This window comes from Leptidea sinapis, chromosome 28, assembly GCF_905404315.1.
Source record: "Leptidea sinapis chromosome 28, ilLepSina1.1, whole genome shotgun sequence".
Classification (NCBI taxonomy): Eukaryota; Metazoa; Arthropoda; class Insecta; order Lepidoptera; family Pieridae; genus Leptidea; species Leptidea sinapis.
In genome coordinates, this window is record NC_066292.1 from 8,807,479 (window position 1) to 8,831,700 (window position 24,222).

Below are 24,222 nucleotides of genomic sequence, written 5' to 3' on the forward strand. Positions count from 1 at the left end.
GATATTCAGCTGTGGAGTAATAGGATTTACGATAGAGCCATTTTTTTATAAAACATTTAAATTTATTTATAGATATTGCCTGAACAGTGGCTGGGACTTTATTATAAAAGTGTATACATTTACCTTTAAAGCTATTATGTATCTTATGAAGGCTACTAGAATTAGTTACAAGCAATCCCTTATTTCTAGTGTTATAATAATGAAAATCACTATTAATAGCAAAAAGGTGACGATTTTTGTGAACATATATTAAATTTTCATAAATGTACTGACACGGAACTGTCATAATAATTATTTCTTTAAATTTTTCTTTGAGAGACTGTCTATAACCAAGGCATGACAAATGTCTGCAACTGCAGACATTTAAGATTTAAGTTTCTTAGGCTATCTAAGCGAAGGAAATAAATACATATTCTCCTATTACTACCACTTGCAGAGGGTGAGCTACATACTTTATGCGTTCAACAATTTAGGAGAAGAATCTTAAAAATCTGCGTACATTCAACATTCAAGTTTGAATGGTTGTGGGACTGCAAGTTTGTATAAAACATTTAATTTGCATTTAAATGATAATGAAATTTCATTTTATCTTAAATAAGAAGATAGATAATATTTTATCTTAAAATAAAGAAGAAATATAGATAATATTTATTTCATTAAATTATTAAAACCACCGGCACTCCCCACACCCTCCGTACCCCCGCCCTGTCCAGCCGCGCACTAAGAGCCCAAGTCCGCAGTAAGAGGTGGGACGTTATCGCGAACCCACTGCACTCACCCTGACGAAGGACCTCAAAATGGTCCGAAACTAGTCGGTACCGACACCGATCAAACGTTAGTAAAGCCGGAGTAATAAATAATTTAATATTTATTTCATGCAATAACCTTGAGAAGGCTAATAATTGATTGAAACTTCGAAATATATTTTATTTTACCTTTTCTAGGATCTTTTCTTTCTTAGGATCTTTCATCATGTAGGTACTACATGTACATCCATTAAAACATCTTAGATAAACTCTTATCAGAGAAGTATCAAAAAGCATAATCATGAAAAATACGTCGATTTTGAGATTTATCAGAAATAAACAGTTTAAAAGTTACCAATGCCGTCTCTTATAAGTTAGATACTCTAAGAAAAAGATATTATAGTTTTTATATAAATAAAGGTGTATGTATTGTAAGGTGTTGCTTAGAATGTAGCTCAGTTATATTCGGATAACTATAAGAAATAAATTTTAAATAACGCCATTTAAATATTTCGTAAAGTTGACGCCTATCGCTTAATTCATTTGGCCTACAATTATTACGATTTAGAATTTAATAACGCGACGATAATTTCAAAGAAATCAGATCAAGGGTACGACGAATTAATGGTTCGGTATTTGTGAAGATAAGGGTCGCTGCCAAAGTGAAATATTTATTAAGATTGGAAGCCATTATTTCGAAGGGGTGGGTTTTGACGTTCAATAAGTGATTTTAAATCCTATTTTGAACAAAAATATTTGAAAACAAAGATATAATCTCGATTTATTTCTGTGGTAAAATACAAAAAGCGGTGAAGTGTGAGTTGGATTCGACCATGTAGCAGCAAGTAAAATATTATTACATAATTTAAATGGAAAAAAAGCTATGTTTAAAAAAACCGACTTCAAAAACTGAAAAGTATCAAATAACTAAAAATTTAATTTAATACACCTCTTATGCAAACCTTTTAACTTTAATATTAATAAAATACTATTATTTATATGTGCTACCTATTGATAGGGTTTAAGTCATATGTAAATTTTGTATTTTTATGGGACCAAATGGAATCTATTTCGCATCAAACAAAAGAAGAATTACGTTAATCGGATCATAAATCTCAGAGTAATCGGTGTACAAACATAATAAATTCCCAACCGATCGAATTGATAACCTCCTCCTTTTTGAAGTCGGTTAAAAAGGCAAAAAATCTTTCCTCAAAATCATACAGCGCAAATGATCTCTTATCATTTATACGTATTTAAAAAACCCTACTTACTACATCTCGTCCAAACCAATTTTCGGTGGAAGTTTCCATGGTAATGTTCCTACATCATAATTTTTTTTTTAGTTTTATCAATCTCTTAAGGCGGCCATTATGATTAAAGCCACAAGTGCTTTGACTATTAAATATAATAAGTAAATATAATTTGATGGGAATTATTAACGGAATGGGCAGGATTGTCCGTTCACTTAATAACAATCAAAACTGTGCCTGTTAGATATATTTATTCATGACATTAGTACCGGATGTTCCTCGGAACCTCACCTCATCAATGGTAACAAATCAAGAATGTGTGCCAAATCAATGATTAATACAATGTTAAAAGAAACCTGAAATATGACGTAACCAAGATGCAGCAGAATAGTAAAGGTCAAGATTAATTTCACGAATAATTAGTCATTATACTTCACGGAAATTATTACGATAAGCGATGGAATGATATCTTTCGAAATCAGATGATTATAATACCAGCGTAAACCGTGCTTGATAAGAAAACTCGAAAAAATGCGTGTTCCCTGATGTTACCAGTAGGAAGCTCCTTTGCACAGGATGCCGGCTAGATTATGGGTACCGGCGCCTATTTCTGACGTGAAGCAGTAATGTGTAAGCATTATTGTGTAAGGGCGCCGTAGCTTGTGAAATTACTGGGCAAATGAAACTTAACATCATATGTTTAAAGGTGACGAGAGTAGAGCCGCTCAGATGTTATGAGTTTTTCAAGAATCCTGAGCGACACTGCATTGTAATAGGCAGGGTGTATGAAATCCCATTACCTGGACGTCCTGCTCATCTCGTCCATTTCTTTTATAAAAAAAAAGTTCGTTGGGTTTGTCGCTCCCAAAAAGCCCCCTAATGCTAACATCCAAATCGTTACGAGTCCAAGAAATTCTAATGAAAACAAAAATTACTCTCATACCTGTGTGTTTTTAAAAAAATTCTAAGAGTCTATTCATAGCAGTATGTACGGCGTATCAACTACCATCAGGTTGGCGTATAAATGCTTAGGAGTTGGGTTTAGAAATGTGCTATTATTGAAATGTGTTATTATTAGCTGAGGATTACTAAATGGTTTGCCAGAGATCGGTCTTAGTTTGTCTGTTGTTATTTAAGAGCTTTATAGATTCAGATTTATACTGAACCGATTATAAAATAATCAAAATGAAATCAAAATAACTTTATTCATCTAGGTCACGGAAATGACACTTATGAATGTTAAAAAAATATTATTTTCTTATTGAATCTACCGCAACTTTGTAAAGGGTTGAGCTAATGAGAAGAAGTAGCAAGAAACTCATTGCCACTCTTTTATACCAAGATTTACATTTACATCGATTTACAAATAATTTCAATTACAATATAATATGTAAAATGATGCAACAAACATAATACTACTATATATAATTATGTGTAACTTACAAATATGATTAAGTGTGAACATTGTTATATCATAATCGAAATCAGATAGTATTTAAAAGTTTATTAAGTTTATCTAATAAATTTAGCAAGGAAAAATTAGGAGAGTTCATACAATTTGAAATCCACAAATACCACATCCACAATAAAACAATAAATTTGTTAAATAGGGCTTAAATATTTATATCGAATATAAGTATATAAGTTTTATTTCAGAAGCTCAAAATATTATCAAGTTTTATGCTGACAAAGTGTGGTGCTAAGTGCTTATAATTATAAATAGTATTTCTAGCAGGTTTAAGCTATAGAAAGAGTTAAGATATATGAGTATTGCTTCAGAAGAATGTGGCTTACTTCGTTACAGTGTTGCATTACGGACCATTAGCCCTTACGGTATGTATAATAAACACCTTTTACAATGACATGTGGATATGTGACGTGAGGCTTCGACGTGCGCAGGCCATGGTGAGGTATCAATCTTACCGGTATATTTAATTTAACATACATTAAAATTTTATGTAATTCTCAAATCAACATAAGTCATTAAAGCGAACTGCGAACACCCCAGCAGTGTTCTGAACTTCTGGAAGGACCTGGGCTGGTTGATTCCAACCAATCCATTTTGTTGTGTCCATGTTCATCATTACGTCCATGTTGCGTGCGGTTTTGGTCAGTCGAATGACCGGACCTAACTTAGAGGTCTAATTTCGGAAACAGGAGCCCCTTTACCAATAGCAATAGCATAAAGTTATTAAAGCGTCAATAGATAGAGAGATAGACTGTGTCATTCCTTCTTCTGTTTTCGGTTTGTCAAATTCAACAGATTAACCTGAAGAAGACATAAGTTCGCTGCTTAAAAGACTCTCTTTGTTGTATCTCCTCGGTACGAGATCACTCCTTTAACTGCCACAGATAGTATCGGCATACCAGTCGATATATAGTCAACACCCACACCAGCACTAGTAGACTAGCATGTCAGAACCGCTTTTGTCCTGATAACTTTCTTTATAAATATAACAACTCTGATATTATTACGTATATGATAGTTGCACGGCTAAAAGATCAGAGATGGATTAAAAAAGAAACATTTTGGAACGACCCACTAGGCAAAAAAGCAAGATAGATGTATACCTGTCACAAGATAGGAAAATGATATTAAAGCAATAGTTGGACCCAAACTGGAGAAAAGTAACTGAAGACAGAGTCAAATGGACATCACTTGAGGAGGCTTTTACCCATTCTGGGGTTCTGGTAGATCAAATAAAAAAAAGTTACTATAAATACTATGATACATAGGATACAAATTAAATTATATTAAGTAAGAGAGAATCAAATAACATAGATGAAACTAAACAAAACTAAGACTTACATAGAGTTTAAGAAATGTAAATTTACTAGTAAAACAATTTTTATTTCATTTTATTATCTAATGCATCATAGCTTAGGACGACCTCCATCGCTCAGTGGTTAGTGACCCTGCCGACTGAGCTAGAGGTCCCGGGTTCAAATCCCAGTAGTTGCAATCATTTATATGATGAATTTGAATGTTTGTTTCCGAGCCATGGGTGTTTATTTGTATTTATGTATGTTTAAGTGTATTGTATTAAATATATCGTTATCTTACACCCATAGTACAGGCTATGCCTAGTTTGGGGCAAGATAATTTGTGTAAATGTGTGTCGATATTATTATTATATGTAGTATAGCTTAGTTCAAGCCGATCAGTATATCAAGAGATAAGCATTCTATAAAACAAAACAGTTTTTCAGCTTCATAATAGTATACATGAAATCTGACTAATAAGCTCTGGACACAATCACTTACAATCAATAATTGAACACCTCGGCCACAGTAGACATACATATGTCTACTGTGCCTCAGCCGTTCTTTGATGACTGACAAAGCAACACTGAAGTGTGGGTTGGACCGGCACGTGAAGGATTCCGTACCATCGTATTCAAGATGTTACACTACGTAGAAACAAGAGACGTTCATCAATATATAAAAATTTCTCGTCGGTGCATAACTCTAAAAAAGAGTTAATAAGAAGACAAACGCGCTTGCAGGTACGATCGTAAGTGTTTACCAGTATCCACGCTTCAGTGGCCACTGCAATATCAGAGGTAGTTATAACATGAACTCTACCGGCGTCTATGCTCTATCAGACAAAGAGACCAATCTCCACTGGTTCCTTTGCATCTATCCTATCTGTTTTATTCTTTCAATATGAAACAATATACACGCAATGAAATCCGATACGAAATATGAATACCTGCATTGTACGTATAAATAAAGCCTTGATGCTTCAAACTCTTACGGACATGCTCTACACTAGACGCTAAACAACTTTTTAAGTTGCATTCAAGACGTAAACAAATGCAACGGAGAGCCTTTTAAAACTTGAAATCTATCTTCTTGATCCTATCGGCTTAAATTCAATAAGTAACGATGTATTTACAGCAATTTTACTAATAACTTTTGAGTTTATTTTCATGTTATAAATATAATTAGTAAGTATTTTAATTGCAATATTTTTCGGTTTTCAATGATAAGTTATTAACTAACTTGGTGTTGCTTTTTTATTCTTCAGGATGAAATGATCCTACCGGACCGGAATAGTACTAATGTTTACGATTACAAATAAAAGTCACTGATCTTGATGTCACAGATGTCCGTATAACTAGCAAACAAAACATTAATTACTAGCAACAGTTACAAAAGTGACGAAACTTTTAAATAAATATTTATATTATGTACTTTTTGCTGCGAGGCTCTAACAATATTATTTAAACTTGACTTTACAGTAGATTATTGCAGCATTTCAAATTAAAAATATGTCGGCGAAACCGGTCTAGCGAACTGATAAGAAATTGTAAAAAAACTTACCGAAATATTTGCAGGCACAATACCATAACCCCAAACACTGTAAAACCAAACTTACACTTGTATTATTCAAAGTAACTTTCACAGTCACAGTTTTGGATGATAACGAAGTATTGAACAGACGTCCTCTCTCGGTGAAGAGTCTTTTGCAACTGACGTTGTTCGGGCTTGGTTTTGCTTCGTGTCAACTGAGACCTGAGTGCTGACCTTCGGGTCGAGCTTCTAGGCTTGGCATATTTCATTAATATAAGATGAAAATATATCATACGAAAATAATTACCACTCTTACTTCTTCACTTAAACTTTGATATTATCACTTTAGTTTTAAACTGCGTACCATCTTATTATATACATTTATTACCAAAATTAAAAATGTAGAGTTCTTTTATATTTGTTCCTATGGTTGTGATTTATGTCTTGTAGTAGATATTATAAGTATGTAGTACATCGTTTGTTGTAAAATACGTTTTGTTTTAGACAAAGTAAACTATTTGTAGTGTATTATTGTAATTATTTATTTGATAAGGTATTAACTCATGCAAATCATTGTTTAAGTAGTTTTCGTCAAAACAATTTATTTAAGTTACTGTAAGTGTGATGGGACCCCTTTATTTATTAATTAAAACAGTGAATTTGCTTCCATTCCTCTACTTTTGGTTAAATTGAAAATGGAAGAGCTGAGTATTTTCTTTGATTACCGCGAGTGTTACACATTTAATTAAAACACTTTTCAAAGGATTAAAATGCGTGTAATTGTAACTGTTTTGACATTAAATTTTGCGTAAAGGTTACAATTTAATTATTATTTTAGTTAACCCGACGTTTCAAGACCTTTCCAGATCTCGTTTTCAGGGGGACTTTAATCATTTTTAATCCTTTAAAAAGTATTTCATTTAAATGGAAGAGCTGTTAAATTATTATTTTCCTTTCAAATTTCACATATTTTTGAATACATTATGATGTCATTTAAATTACAAATAGAATGACTGTAGAGCATGATGAAAATATATACTTTATTTAAGGCAAACTTTATTTAATAATTTATTATGATATTTTTTAACTACATTAAATTTTGTGGACTTTATACCGATATTCAATGAGCTCTCTTAACTAAAAATTTTTTTATCTTTCTAATGCGTATTCTTTTGAGTTTTGAAAACGTCATCGAAAGTATTTGGGCATAATCAACAAATAATAGGACGAGACGAGCAGGACGTTCAGCTGATGGTAATTGATACGCACTGCCCATAACAATGCACTGCCGACAATGATAATATGAGATGTTAAGTATCATTTGCCCAGTAATTTCACTAGCTGCAAAAGTGTTTTCTTGTCTCGATTTCTTCTAATATCGTATGTGCGTCTATATTTAATTAATTATATGTTGATCCTGATTATGAAATAAGTCCAAAGTATTAAAAATATTGAATTTTCATCAGCCCTTGATTCGTATGCAAAGTTTCAAGGAAATAGGACATCTCGAAGATTCTGTTACATACAGGTGAAGCTCAAATAAGGCCCTTAGAAAACCCTTTATCAGATTTGCAGTGATTGGGATTGGATTCTGACTTAGTGTTGCCAACTTTTATTTGAAGAAATAGAGTATATTATCTGATTTTAAAGTAGCTAGATAAAGAGTACGGACTTCCAAAAATGAGCATCAATTATTCAATATTTTTAAAAGGTATCTCTTTTACTTTTATTTAACAAAGTTACAGTAGTGTAATTGAAAACAAAATTTCATGAATGATGCGGGACTCGAACCCACGACCTCTCGCGTTGTGTGCGAGTTTTATAATTTTATTTGTGTATTAATCTTAGACGCGAGGGTTATCACTTTAAAAACATAACATATATTTACAGTAAATGCTTGACTTTTTTGGTGTTAATAATGGGTTTGCATAATATTACATGACTGGCAATAGTATTGTAAACATTGTGTTAAAATGAGTATTTTAGCATACTCTATTAGTGTTACAGATTTTAAAGTACACCTACATGACTTAGAGAACAATACTCTATTTAAGAGTAAGGGTGGCAACCCTATTCTGACTGTACCAGACTGATATCACATCTTAATAAATATATTTCTTTTGTGTGTGTGTTGTAACTGAACTCCTTCTAAACGGCTTGACCAATTTTGATGATTTTTTGTGTGTTTTACTGAATTTGAGATTGGTATGTCTTCAGGTCGATTCGAGAATGGTTTAGATTCACAAATGAACTACCTCCTAAACCGCTGGACCGATTTTGATGTTTTTTTGTGTGTTCCAGTGAATTTGAGATTGGTTTAGATTCTCAATTCCGTCCATATAATATAATTCTCTTGCTCATGTGTATGTTAGTGAACTCCTCCTAATGGCTGGACCGATTTTTCAAATTAAAGACGTGTGTACAGGACAACGTTTAAGAGTAAAGATGGCAACCCTATTCTGTCTATATCTGACTGATATGTCATTAGATATGTATCACATTTACCGAACTAATAATATCAGAATTGAAACCACAGTATCTAAAATTAAGAAATTGTTTTAACAGTAGCAATGATTCCCAACTAGCTTCCACTAATAAAATATGAGAGAGTCGGTTGTGTTGCGGTTCTCGACCGGTACTGTGCAAGTGGTTTTATACTTTTTTCTCTGAGCATGTTTCGATTTATAAAACGCGGATAAGTCACTCCGCCTATTATTTTTTTTTTGTTATATTAACACACTTTTTAAACAAGTTATCTTGCCCCAAATTGGGCATATATGGCCTGTGTTATGGCTAGCAAGACAACGATATATTTAATACAATATACTTACTTAAACATACATAAAACTTTTGAACATCCATGACTCGGAAACAAACACCCATATTCATCATATGAATGCTTGTACCTACCGGGATTCGATCCCGGGACCTCTAGCTTAGTAGGTAGGATCGCTAACCACTCGGCTGTACAGGTTGTCGAATATAAAACTAGTTGACCCAGCAAACGTTGCATTAAAATTCAATAATTAAAATATTTGGGGTATAAAAATAGGTGACGACCGATTCCCACACCTACCAAATATATCGTATATAAAATTTATCGTATTAAAATTATTGTATTCGATTGCCATCTTGCAACTCTATTGCGGATCTGTGGATGAAACAGAATAATACAAAAATCGCCATTAAAAACAAGGGTTGATCGTAGAAAGGAGAAAATTTGAAGTTGTCTGTATTTGTCAATGCTGAATCATAATAAATTAAAAAAAAAATATATATATATATATATTTAGGGGTGGATCGGGTCACCCTTATCATATTTTAGGGGTATGAAAAATAGATATTAGTCGATTCTCAGACCTACCCGATATACACCCAAATTTCATACAAATCGGTTAAACCGTTTCGGAGGAGTTTGGTAGTATTTGATCAGCATTTAATACACCTAAGAAACCTAAAAACCTTTTTAAAGCATACGAATTACAGATATTTACATAAAACTAGGTAAGTTTGTTTTATACTAGCTGAACTGGCAAACGTTGTTTTGCCATATAAATTATAATATAATATGTAAACCTTCCTTGAGCTTCAACGAGTCTATTAGAAAAGATTTCTTTGAGATCTGTCGAATAGTTTAGGAGTTATTAGGGAACATACATTATCTTTTATATATAGATAAGTTGGGCAGACTGGCAATGTGCTGGGAAGTGGTCAGGCAACCACCCATGGACATCCGCAGCTACAGGGATCAGTCAAGAGATGGGTTGTTAGCCTTGAAGTTGGAAGAATGTTCTATGATTGAAAGTCCCTCAAAACGAAATTTCACTCTTCTAGGAACACGCGATATCCAAAAAATTTGCTTGTGCCTGTAATTATCAATTGATACAACTAAATGTACAATATGGCTAGTAAATAATTGTTTTTATTCAATAAATTACTACTTAAATTTAAGGAAAATTAATACATAAAATAATTACTGTTTTATTCGAATTTTATATAAACTTTGTATAACTGAGAAGTTTATAACACTTATTGGTTATGTTAAATTTTGTGTAGAATAAAATATGATACTTACTAGATATATATTTGCATGCCTTGTGGGTAAAATAAGAGAAACTAATCAAAATAAGACCGATTGTAAAACCGACCTTATTTAAATGTAAATAAAGATTATTATTATTATAATTAAGTCGTCAGTTCATCCGGTATACCAGCAGCCGGTAATTGACTCTACAAAGTGACTGTGCAACGCAAGAAGTTCCTCACAAAATATGTCATTTATAGAACGACAAACGTTAAAGGAATTGGGTGGAATTTCATATTTTAACGTAATGCCCGGTGTTAGAATTCGGTAGCTGATATCAACCCGAACTACATAACTTTTTTTTTATGGAATAGGAGGACAAACGAGCGTACGGGTCACCTGGTGTTACGTGATCACCGCCACCCACATTCTCTTGCAACACCAGAGGAATCACAAGAGCGTTGCGGGCCTTTAAGGAAGGTGTACGCTCTTTTTTTGAAGGTACCCATGTCGTATCGTCCCGGAAACACCGCATAAGGAAGCTCATTCCACAGCATTGTAGTACGAGGAAGAAAGCTCCTTGAAAACCGCACTGGTGAGGCACCACACATCCAGATGGTGGGGATGATATCCTAACTTGTGGCGTGTCGTGCGAAGGTGGAATTTGGCGACAGGAATCAGGTTATACAGCTCTTCGGAACACTCGGACACACAATGAAGCGACGTCTCTACGCAACGCCATGTGATCCAGCCGTTCACAGAGCACTGGGAAAACTCTGAGCACGCGTTAGAAGTTGTACAGACAACCCACATCTCTACCAACGCCGAATAATCAAGCTAAAGATCGGAGATGACTTCATTGTCGATTCGGCATTCCATAATTAAATAAAGCATAATAAATTTTTTGTAATCCCATTTTTTAACCGACATCAAAAAAGGAGGAGTTTCTGAATTTGTCGATATTTTTTTTTTATGTTTGCCCAGAACTTTCAACTGGGTGAACCGCTTTGATACATGTTTTTTTTATTAGAAAGCTGGTGCTTTCGATGTGACCCCATTGCAAATTGGTCCAGATCTGACAATGGCATCCATAAGATAACCATAAAAGTCCTAAATTTGCTATAAGTATATGCGCGACTTATTTACGTTAAACTCAAAATCGCGCCAACCGATTTCGATGATTCTTTTTTTTTATTTGAAAGGATATACTTAAAAGGTAGTTTGGTGTGATTTTTATTTAGCAAATTAACGATACTCGGCCGAATCTTTTTATGCTATCTCTATATTTGAGTCACCTACCGTAACGTCGTTATGGTCAAGTAATTGTCGTAGTCGAATATGATGATCAATGGAACTCTTTAAGAACTTACAGTAAGGGCAATCAGTGGCAGAATTTCTAACTAACAGAAACACCAAGTTATTTCTTATGTATTTAATTCTAAAATTCACAAAAGAATTGCAAAAAGTACAAAACAAAGAAAATTATAATCCTGTGAACGAATCTCGTACGGGATCAGTTTCCGTTCCGTTCGGAGAAATAAAAACAAAGAGTTGCAACAGTTTGAAATGCTTTAAATTTTGTATTTTGTCTGGTGGCGCGTTTACATTGTTCTAGTTACGACGGGATATGACGTGTGGATAAATGTAGCTGAAAGTATTGGTAATAGTATTTTTTTTGATTAATACAAGTATCACATAGTTTATAGATGGATTTGGATTTAGATAAAAATTACTGACAGATACCTCTTCTTTTTAATGTGTGAGATTTTGGGTTATGATTTGGAGATTATGTAATAATAATAATTATATAATAATTAAATATATCTTGTTTATCTTTAAATTTTGATATTTTGTAATTACCATGGCCAAATAAGGATATTTTTTTGTTGGATGAAGTGGATGTGGCAACATAGAGATGTTATTTTAAATGTCATAGAATGCATTTATTTTTTTCAAACTTGAATCGTCGTGAATTTTTTAAATTATATCTAAATGACTGTCTGAAACAAGCAGGTTTCTTCTGTGTAAAAATAAATCTTGTTTTGGATTAATTATTGACAGTCGGAATCTACCACCCGTTTGGAAGATAATTGCCTGAAGCCTAAAAATAATGTTTTTGCACTCTTAGGTACTTCTCATTCCGGCCGCCATTTTCTTTCGTAGCTTTTACTCGGTTTTTGAGATAAAAACACTTACCAAGGAACCAAAATTGAGTAAGGTAGCGATTGGATCAAAAATTTTTTGAGGCTCAAGTTACAATTACTTTAAAAATGTGAAATTTTTATTACATGTTTTTTATGATTAAAAAATATCATATTATTAAAATTTAAAACAATTAATGACATAAATGATTGACGCTAGATATCAATATTTATATGATACTTTTTCAACTTAGTCCTATTCTGTCTTTTTAATAAACGCAGTGTATAGTTATGACAAACGTAAGATAAGATATAAAATTTTAAACTTGGAACGACCTTACTTCGCATTTATAAGTAACACAGTGTGTATTATGTATATTTGTGTATGAAACTGCTCACTTTACTTTCTGTTTTGCAAATGTATACGCATAGTGTAAATCCTGCGTTACTTTATTTTCTTTTTGTCAATTTTTCCCGTTTATACTCAGAGCGTAATTAATGTTTTTATTGATAAGTTTATTATAGTCCGTGACTTCGTGTGGGTACTTCTTTCTTTTCTCGGTATCTTTTTGGTGAGTACATTGGTCTAAAGGCCTCCTTGGTTTGTGAATTAAATACAATCGCGGGTTTTGTACCCGCTGGGTTATAAATTTGACAAATTAAGATGAATCCTGGATTCTTAGGATTTGAACTTTTAGTTTAGCAAATACGTCCATGCACTCCTTATACAGATCTTACTACAGATTGTAGTAAAAGTATGGCAAAATCAGCAAGAAGAGTACAAAATTTATTTCTTTTATGGAAATGTAGGACAAACGAGCATACGGGTCACTTGGTGTTGAGTGATCACTGCCGCCCACATTCTCATGCAACACCAGAGGAATCACAGGAGCGTTGCCGGCCTTCTAGATAGATGTACGTGCATTTTTTAAGGTACCCATGGCGTATCGTCCTGGAAACACCGCACGAGGAAGCTCACTCCACAGCTTGGCTTAACGCAGATGAAAATTAGTGGAAAACCCGCACTGTGTACGAACGCCACACATCTACACCACAACAGAACGGGCGCAGGATAATTTATAAGTGTCCGTTAATACTTTGCTACACCATTTAATAGTAATATTTTTTTCCATAAAGTTTTACTTTAAATGTATATATTCCAAACCATCGCACGCCAACCGAAAATATTTTCTTTTTATTTAGAACTTTATTTGCTTACATTTAGGTACTCACTTATAAATTGAATTTATTAGTATGTGTTAGTATTTCACTATTTTAAATGACAGTACCTATTTCGTTACTATTATTTATTATAATTTTCGACAAAAGGACCGTCTTTAGCGGTAAAAGCCTCCTCTATTGATTTCCACTCGTTCCTGTCTCTTGCAATTCTTGTTCACATCTTTCCTGCTTTTTCTACTATATTGTCATCGCTCCATCTTTTATTAGGCCTGCCTCGATTTCGATTCCTATTTATACGAGTTCATTACTACTTTGGACCATTTTTCGCCTTTTGTTCTTTGTATATGTCCAGCCCATTTCCATTTTAAACGTAGAACACATAAGGCAACATATTTTATTTTGGTTTTCTTTCTTATTTTGATATTTTTAATTTTGTCTCTTAGTCTTAGCTGAAGATAGAGAGAAGAATAGAAGATAACAAACGATTCATTAAATCGTTTCGCCAACAGTTTTGGAACAAGTCATAGGGTCTCGTTATGATCGATGCCAAACATTGTGGAGTCAAAGGTAACTAAGTTATTCAGTTGCTAAGCTTGTATCGTTTCTAAAATATTGTAATATGCCATTGCTATTGCTATAATCTAGGTGCAAGCTCTCCGATTGCTTAGATGTTCTGCAGTTGAGTAGTAAGATTTACATCAGATTTATAAAAGTTCAATAAATTAACTCTCCTTCCAAACACACAATGAAAACCCGACTTTATACGAGTAAACAAGTCAAATTCGCCCATAAATTAATTAAAAATGACGCGAAGCCGCATCTTAAGAGCTCGGAAGAGTCGAAATTGATTTAGAACGCAATTAAAATTATGCTTTAGAAGACCTTGTCGGACATATTTTAGTCGTAAAGTATGTGGAGTTTAGTGAATGCATGAATTATTATCAAAATATTCCGTTTTCGATAATAATATTCAAATTGAAATATAAATGTGAACTATGATATAATAATTTATGTTATGTTAAATATATTTACATTGTTTTGAATTTCTTTTTATGATAGTAAGGGATGAGAAGAGCAGGTCATTCAGCTTTCCGGATTCTTGAAAAACCCAACAACTCTGAGCGGCACTCCAATCACCCTGAGACAAAAGATGTTAAGTCTCATTTGCCCACGAATTACACTAGCTACAGCGCCCTTCAGACCGAAACACAGTAATGCTTACACATTACTACTTCACGACAGAAAAAGGCGCCGTTGAAAAAGAAAGGAGCCTCCCACTGATACCTACGAAATCATCCATCTAAAAATGTGATACAAACGGTCAAACAACTCATACGGTCTAGTAAATAATCATTTTTGAATAATGATCATCGTTAATATAATTAATACGATGTACTGATGAAATCATCGTAACAAAAACGAAGTACATACATATTAGGTTTAAAGATTCATACTTTTTTGTCAGCTTTGTATCGAATCCACGTCCTACGCTTTCAAATGATTCGCTTCTAACAAGCTCCATAGAATGTTATGAAATTATATTGTGACGCGCTGTCACACAAACAGTGCGATTTCAAACCACAGTGTTTGTGTGTACTTAACATGTAACAATATGGCTTTTACTAAGTTTCAAATTCAATTTCAAAAAACCTATATTTTCTGCTAAGTTATTTAGTGCAAGTCAGGATGAAGTACAAAAGTTACAGTTACTTCAAATGAATAGAACAATATTCATTAAGGCCGCTATCACAAGAAAGAGCCAAATTAGCGCAAAAATCAAACCATTTTAATTAAAGCGTATATTTTTTAAAAAGATAGTTATATATCTTATTTCAGATTTTAGATAAAATTGTACGAAAATATATACCAATCCTATTTAACGTGACATAGTTTTTTTAGTTTTGTAAATAAAATTGTATTATTTTTGTTATAAATTAAAAATGCTTCTAATTCTGTAATAATACTATGGCGATCTTGTGCGGGAGGGGTAGCCTAGCTCCACTCGATTCAAAGCCACCAGTTTACCAGTGGGAGGCTCCTTTGCACAGGATGCCGGCTAGATTATGGGTACCACAACGGCACCTATTTCTGTCGTGAAGCAGTAATGTGTAAGCATTACTGTGTTTCGGTCTGAAGGGCGCCGTAGTTAGTGAAATTACTGGGCAAATGATACTTAACTTCTTATGTCTCAAGGTAAGGAGCGCAGTTGTAGTGCCGCTCAGAATTTTTGATTTTTCAAGAATCCTGAGCGGCACTGCATTGTAATGGGTAGGGCGTATCAATTACCATTAGCTTAACGTCCTGCTCGTCTCGTCTCTTATTTTCATAAAAAAAAGCCATTTGTCCCAACTATCTTTATCATTCAAATAATCTTTCACATATAATAAGCCTTAATGTTAATTTATTTTTGGCGATTCACTTAATTTTTTTTTATTGGTAATATTTTAAAATCATTTGGGAGTTTAGTATAAAATAAAACGCACTCCACTTTAAAAGATTTTGCAATTTTTCCGGAGCCTAGTAGATGGTGTATAGGAAGTAAGAAAATCATTTTTAAACACAGTATTTTTATGACTCGTCAACTGAGAGGAATTTTGATAAGGGTCCACTCTTGTGATTTCAATTTTAACTGAGGCTATTTCCACATTGGACGAAGCAGTATAAGACAATGACCTTTTTTTGTGACAATAAGGGACGAGACGAGCAGGACGTTCAGCTGATGGTAATTGATCTGAACTGCCCATTACAATGCAGTGCCGCTCAGGATTCTTGAAAACCCCAAAAACTGTGAGCGGCACTACAACTGCACTCGTCACCTTGGAGACATAAAATGTTAAGTGTCATTTGCCCAGTAATTTCTCTAGCTACGGTGCCTTTCAGACCGAAACACAGTAATGCTTATACATTACTGCTTCACGGCAGTAATAGACGCCGTTGTGGTACCCATCATCTAGCCGGCATCGTGATCTACACCTACTATCAGGTCTCCGCTTTCCTTAGATCTTTCCCTGCATGATGAGTTACGCTGGGATGGCACTTATCTGCCCTAGCCCATCACATTATAGGTTTGCATTATTTCACTAGCTATTTCGCATACCCTGATTTCTATGAGCTCATTTCACGTGACAGATTGGGTCTTGCCGTAATTTCTAATCTTGCCGTACCATTACGTTTTAAGTCTCTTCAAATTTTAATGAACGATTCTCTCCAATTATAATGAACACCTTTTAATTTATATTTTTGCCAATATTCATTTATATAGGTACCGCATACTGAACGAGAGGTACTGGGTTCGAATCCCGTTAGGTGCAATCATTTATATGATGAATATGAATGTTTTTTTCCGAGTCATGGATTTTAATCGTTGTCTTGCACTCATACACACATAGTACAGGCTATACCTAGTTTGGGGAAAGATAATTTGTGTAAGAGTGTGTTAATATTATTATTCTCTTAAACAGCATAAGAATTATTTTAATAAGTTATTTATGTCCCAGGTTCACACTTTGGTTCAAGTATCGTATGTTTTGTTAGAGCCGCTTCGTATGCGCCCATACATCGTGAATATTCGAATATCAAACACTAGTGCCTACTAAATTATTATATAATACTAGCTGACCCAGCAAACGTTGTATTGCCGATATTAAAATCGCGATACAAATGTAACCGTTGATCGTAGATCGGTGAAAATTTGAAGATGTATGTATTTTTAATGCTGACTCATAATCAAACAAATTTCAAAAAAATAAAAAAATAAATTTCGTGTGGACCACCCTTAACATTTAGGGGGATGAATAGTTATGACGATGACGATAAACAACCCAGTGCGCGATATTGTGGTGCGGTCCGGTGGTAGGCGGATATAGTTGTTCGAACTCTGGAGAACGGCTTGACAGATTTTCATGATTTTTAATTTGTTGGATTTGCCTCCGTCCCGAATCGCAGAATAATATAAAATCATTGAAAAATTTACTACAAAAGAAAATACTTTCTTTAATTTAAAATCATTATCACAATTTTAAGAGGATAATCTTTTTTTATGGAAAAGGAGGACTAAAGACGTACGGGTGACCCGGTGTTAAGTGATCACCGCCGCCCAGAGAATGTTCCCTTGCAACACCAAAGGAATGACAAGAGTGTTGCCGGCCTTTATATCTGGATCTACTAAACCGATTTTGAAAATTCTGTTACGACTAGAAATTCAAATTTGTATGAGTAGCATATATAATTATATACTATAGTATATATATATATTAACCCAAAAAATTAAAATACTTTTTCATAGTAGTTATATTTGTAAAATACTTCGGAGAAAAAACTGTCGAACCCTAAAAATAAAATAATATGGCAAAACAACGTTTGTCGGGTGAGCTAGTTTCCAATATTTGTTTCATATGGACGTATTTTCTTTAAGAGAATTCATTGACGCACGGTTTGACAGTTCTGCTGTGAAACGATTTCATTACAATAACAGGGATTATATTTTACGAAATAATTCTTGATGTTATGAAATATTATTGACATATTCATAAAAAAACAGTATTTTATTTACTATGTACAGAAGAACGTCTATCGGATCAGCTAATTGATTATAATAGTTGTACTTTCCACAATGATTCTCCACAGTATTAACATTAACTATATACTCACTCTCCTTCGTTTTATGAATTATTTTATCTTTGCCTATTATATGTAAATAGATAATAACTATTAATATGTCTTCAAAGCTAACATTATAAATAATAAGTATAATAAAAGATGCATCGAATGCATTTCGCATCGGATGCCAGGCAGGATGTCATATCCGGCAGATATCAACACAACCTGATTTGCATCCGTGATGCGGTGATGAGGGGTTATGGTACACATGATACAGACACTATAAAATGTATCCACAAGCAACGTTATAACTTAAAACAATGTTAAAGTAATGTTCTCTTTAATAGACAATAGTTCTCTTAAATAGAATAAATCTCATTAACTCTTCTATTTTAATGTATTTTAACAATTATATACAACTACAAAATAATGATAGTTAAGACGAACATAAGAACATTTAATTTAATTTTGTAAATAATTTAGTTTTAAGACGTCTAGTTTTGTATTTCTTATCTTACTTTAATATTATTGTTTAACTTTTTTCATTGATTATGTATTAGATCACTTCAACTGCGCTCGTCACCTTAAGATGTTTAGTCTCATTTGCCCAGTAATTGGTCTAGCAACGCCCTTCCAACCGAAACACAGTAATGCTTACATATTACTGCTTCACGGCAGAAATACGCTCCGTTGCAGTCCCCATAATCTAGCCGGCATCCTGTGCAAAGGAGCCTCCCACTGGTACAGTGATCGAAATTGTCAAAAAGAACAAATTCGAGCATCTCTCAACTATGGTGCAGCAGACCAGAGATGAGAGCAATACTCCGTACAGGGCCGGACCTGCGCTTTGTATAGCCCTAGAATGTAGGCTGGCCTGAAGTGTTGCCTTGCTTGAGCCCGAGATTCTTCGAAGTCCATTTCGCTTTGTCGTCCATGATAGACTAATAGATTTTTTGTATTTTGTTTGTAACTGGGTTTTATGGATTTATTTTATTGATACTGCGGTAGTGGCAACCCTCTGTCTAAATTTCAAGTGACAATTTGGAAGCTCTTTCGATGTAACAAAAACACCTCGCTGACAGACCGACAGTGAAATTTCGGTAGTACGGTTATTCCACACATACGGAACCCTTAAAAAGTGGCTTTACATACAGATATGCCAATGTTTATGGTAGCAGTAGACTTGGGGAATTATAAATATATAAATATTTGATTCTCGAAGTCTGTGTCTCGGTGTCTACAGAATACCAGCGTTGAAAAGTAAATTTCCCAACATAATGCCGACTAGACACCATTTTGCTTCTGTAATGTCCATAATTTTAATATTAGATATAAGATTTCTGTATTTTTGAACCAAACGAACCAATTATTAATTATTATTATTATAGATAATGTTTCATCTTGAGTTACAGAACAATAGTGTAGATAAATATAATATAATAATAATATTATATAATATTGACACACTTTTTACACAAATTATCTTTCCCCAAATTAAGCATATATAGCCTGTGTTATGGGTTACAAGACAACGATATATTTAATACAATATACTTACTTAAACATAGATATAAACATATATATAAACATTTAAACATCCATAACTCGGAAACAAACATCCATATTCGTCATATAAATGCTTGCACATACCGGGAGTCGAACCTGGGACCTCTAGCTTAGTAGGTAGGATCGCTAACCACTCGGCTATAAGGGTCGTCCGATAAATGTTATTGCTATTTCAAAATCAAATCACAAAAGAGTTAAACTACATGAATATAAATAACACAATAAAACTCATAAAATTCACATTAGGTTATAATGTTGATAAATACCGGTTATCTTATCAATTTCTCTTATCTGTTCGTGAAAGTTGAAACCGAAATTACAATTTAAATATAGAAATAAAGAATACATCATTCAAACATCTTTATTTGCTTCTAATCGTTAATAACTTGTTTCGATTTATTTAAGTAGGAAGTTTTGAGTAATACTAAACAAATATTTTTAAAATGATTAGGTGATCAAACTGGGGTCGACTGATGGTAAGTATACCGCCTAGAATTTTAGCCACAGAGGTATCACAGGAGCTCTACCAGCCCTAAGGTTTTAGCGTACTTCCCAAGCATGTAATTATCATAAACGTCATTGTATTTTTCTTCATTAGTTTGAGAAACTCGGTGCGAATGTACTTGAATATTGCACTTATAATAACTTTCATTTTATCAAAATTTAAATGTTTTGTAAAAATAATATTCACGATGCGGAACTACACCAGATCTTTCAAAATTGACTTCGCTAACCTGACGCGTGTTACGGGAATCAGCTGATCCTGACTCCGGACGTACATTTTTGTACAATTATATATCCACATCAAATTAAATCAAAATCTTAGTTCATGTAGGTCACGGTAATGATTCTTATGAATGTCAAAAAAAGCTTTCATTATTGCTTTCACCGCCACTTCGTAAAGGGTTGAGCTAATGAGAAGAAGTGGCAAGAAACTCATTGCCACTCTTTTAAATCAACATTAACATTTTCATCGTTTTACAAATCATTTCAATTACAATGTAAAAGATGCAACAAAAATGCTCAAACGTTAATGCCTTACACGAGTAAGTCAAAAAAGTAAATGTAAATTAATAGAAAAGAAAAGTTCTTGAGTACACTAGCTGCATCACCCACAAACCGAAATAAAAAAGGTATTTTGCGAGAATTTTAAATGGGATTATAAAAATAACTTTTAAGATATTTGTATATTATTTTCCCAGTACAAGCTAGAGAATCAAAAAAAATATAAATCGTCTCGCTTTTTCTCTTGTGTTCTCTTCACCATGACATCATAAAAGCAAAGCGCGAGTGGGTTGAACCAGGAAGTTCCCATCACCATTTTTAGTTTTAAGTATTAACAAAAGGAAGTAGTTAAACGTTTTAAGTGCACTTAGACACAAGCAACACTTTATTGTATTTACTCAGTAGCTTAGATCTTGTGGCTAACTTAGGTAGCCTACATTAACTGGAAGCTTTCAGACGGAGCCAGGTGAGAGAAATATTTCTTCTTTTTGTATGACAGTATAGGACGAGATGTGCCGGACGTCCTGAGTCCCATTACAATGCAGTGCCGCTCAGGATTATTGAGAAACACAAAAATTCGCTCGTCACCTTGAGACATAAGATGTTAAGTCTCATTTTCCCAGTAATTTCACTAGCTACAGCGCCCTTCAGACCGAAACACAGTTATGCTTACACATTACTGCTTCGCGGCAGAAATCTGTGCCGTTGTGGTACCCATTTTCTAGCAGGCATCCTGTGCAATAGAGCCTCCTACTTAGAAAATCTTCTTCTTTATTATAATCATGAGGTATCTTCCAGTTTCTTTGGTTTAAATTGTTCAAGACTTCAAGATGTTTTAAAAACTTAAAGAGGGGTTCTTCATATTATCACCATGCTTCTAGAATCCATTGTATCGACAAGCAATTTAGCTTCAAGCCAATCTACATTCTCTATATCTCCATAAAGTGCAGATATTGCCACATATGAAGTACCTAATGATCTCAATTCTGGTGCGCCCAGTATCATCACAAAACATTTGACCACGTGCAGCGCAGAGCTATTTGAATTTTAAGAATTACATTAGACGACTTCTTTCATTTCGTGTCTTCTTTTGTATTTATTACGGCGAATATTTTTGCTGATATCCTAGTACCATGACTAGTACAACCGTACCTCTACCAAAGTGCCAAAAAAAGCTTTCTTCTACGTTAAACTAAATTGGAAAGTAAACATTCAATGCAAATCAAATGCAAATGAAAATATTGTTACAATAATCAAGTCAAACATCGAATTTTCGCTAGAGTCATAAATCGATAGGTATAGGTAGCTAGCTGTTTTGTAAACAACTTGTTTTTATTTCCTATTTTTAGGGCTCCGCACCTCAAAAGGAAAAAATTAAATCCTTATAAGATTTTGCCCATCGTCCCTTTATATCGGGAACGCGTGTAGGAATCAATTTGCAATTAAAATAAAAAACTAAAGCCTACAGTCTCTTGACGACTTGAAATCATCAAACTTCTAAGTAAACGTAAAAAATAGACAGGTGTTTACGCTACAAAAAAACGTACTATTGAAGCTCCGTCTAGAACATAAGACATATGTAAGCATGATACCTTATGAAACAAATAGAAGAATATTTTATGTTTAACCATTGCCCACATATTACACACAAACAGTTTGCTACTGAACTTAAAACTAGCAAACTCAGCTAATATTAGAACTTTTAAACCATCTTGGTAGGTGCTCAATGTGATGAGAAGTGAATTATCGACAGTAAAGATAATTCACTTCATATCACATAATAAGTTAAGAATTTAATAAGATAAAGTAAGACACAATAACATTTTTAATTTGCCAAAAAATATGGCTAAAACCAATAACAATAACCAAACAAATGAAAGGCATTCAGGGCTTTTCTTAATGGACCATGTTTGAAAATGCAAGTTGAACTTACATTGAGAATTCATGTACCTACACGTATTGTTTGCACATGTGATTCCATTGGATTGAAAAATCCAACGAACCATTGACAACGTGTGTGCAAAATTTTATGATAATGGGTTGCGAAGTTCAGACGATTTGTTTAATGTATTAATAGAATAAACTTAAAAATAATATAATACAGGTGTACTAACAACTAAAAGATTACAAAAGCGTGTGTGTGTGTGTGAGAGAGAGATAGAGAGAGAGAGGCTGAGTGTGTGAGTAGGTACTGCGTTCTTATGCTTTACCTATTTTTTTTTACGAAGATGTTTTATTATGAACTTCATTTTTGATAACTGAAATGTATCAAACTCAGCTTTCTGTTTTTTTTGTATTTTGGGAACATGCAAAAGCTAGATGGTACAGCGCTGGGACGTAACACGAGAGGCGCGGGTTCGATCAAAATTCTGGTATACAAATTCAATTTGAATAAGTTAAGACGTAACGTAACATACGTTGGATGAGGTCAGCGCAGGACCAATCGTCGTGGAGATCTTTGGAGGTCGAGGGTTTTGTCCACCACTGAACATAATCCGGCTGATGATGATGATGATAAAAACGTAACAAACAAACTCGCTTTCGTATTTAAAATTTTAGTTAAGATAACCTTTATTTGTGAGGCAAACTTTTCAATCTGCTTTTTTTTGTTAATTTTGCAGTCAACCAACGAACTATACAAAATAAATACCTTTTTAATTTATAATAGAAAATAGCATATATTTCGATAAATTCGACATATGACGTACATGAAAGATGTTTTATTTATTCAGTTTAAAAGTAAATTCAAAGACATTGCAAATGGTAAAGTATTAATTTACTTTGTATCATACAGTTTCAAGGTTTCTGTTAAACAACAATTCGCAAACTGTTTCAGTTTTCAACTTTAATTGCATTGGCTTTATACAAAATGATAATTACTTGATATCGTGTTTGAACGATGTTTATATCCTTTGCACTAAATTTAGATGCAATAGCCCAAGTATATATAGACAGAACGAACTGACTATGTAAGTTAAATGGAGTCATTCTTCGAATACTTTATGCGACATGGAGACGTGTTCTTTGAAGGCCTTGCTTTGTAGATAAGGGTCGAAGGCATACAAGCTGGAGACAGGTCATGCGATCTACTGATTATCTTAAAACAGCATTGGATGAACCACACGAATGTAATCAAGGAGAATTGTGAAGCAAGCGTTAGTCCCGGAAATAATGACCACGCCCACTTTGTTAAGAGTGTACTCATAAAACTAAGGAAAAAATCTTAGCCAAAGAACATATTATTATTAAATATCTGGATGAGAATACCTGCATAATTCAAGAAAGATTTAACGCTAATAACCTTGAGATATTAAGTTTTACTACATAGTACCAGTATATTTGAAGCTAAAACAAAAGAATTTTTTATTAATTTGAAACACAAGTTAAATTTTAAACAATATTTATGAACA

The 24,222-nt window shown here is 33.5% G+C and overlaps 1 protein-coding gene across 3 annotated transcripts in view; it reads right to left on the reverse strand.

Annotated features, from left to right (window-relative positions):
* LOC126972962 (uncharacterized) overlaps positions 1-6,469 on the reverse strand; it is a 284,567-nt gene extending 278,098 nt beyond the window's left edge. For all 3 annotated transcript variants that reach the window (XR_007731236.1, XM_050820064.1, XM_050820063.1), the window contains exon 1: positions 6,326-6,469. The gene's annotated coding sequence lies outside the window, so the exon portion shown is untranslated. The remainder of the gene's footprint in view (positions 1-6,325) is intronic.
* Positions 6,470-24,222: the final 17,753 nt, after the last annotated feature.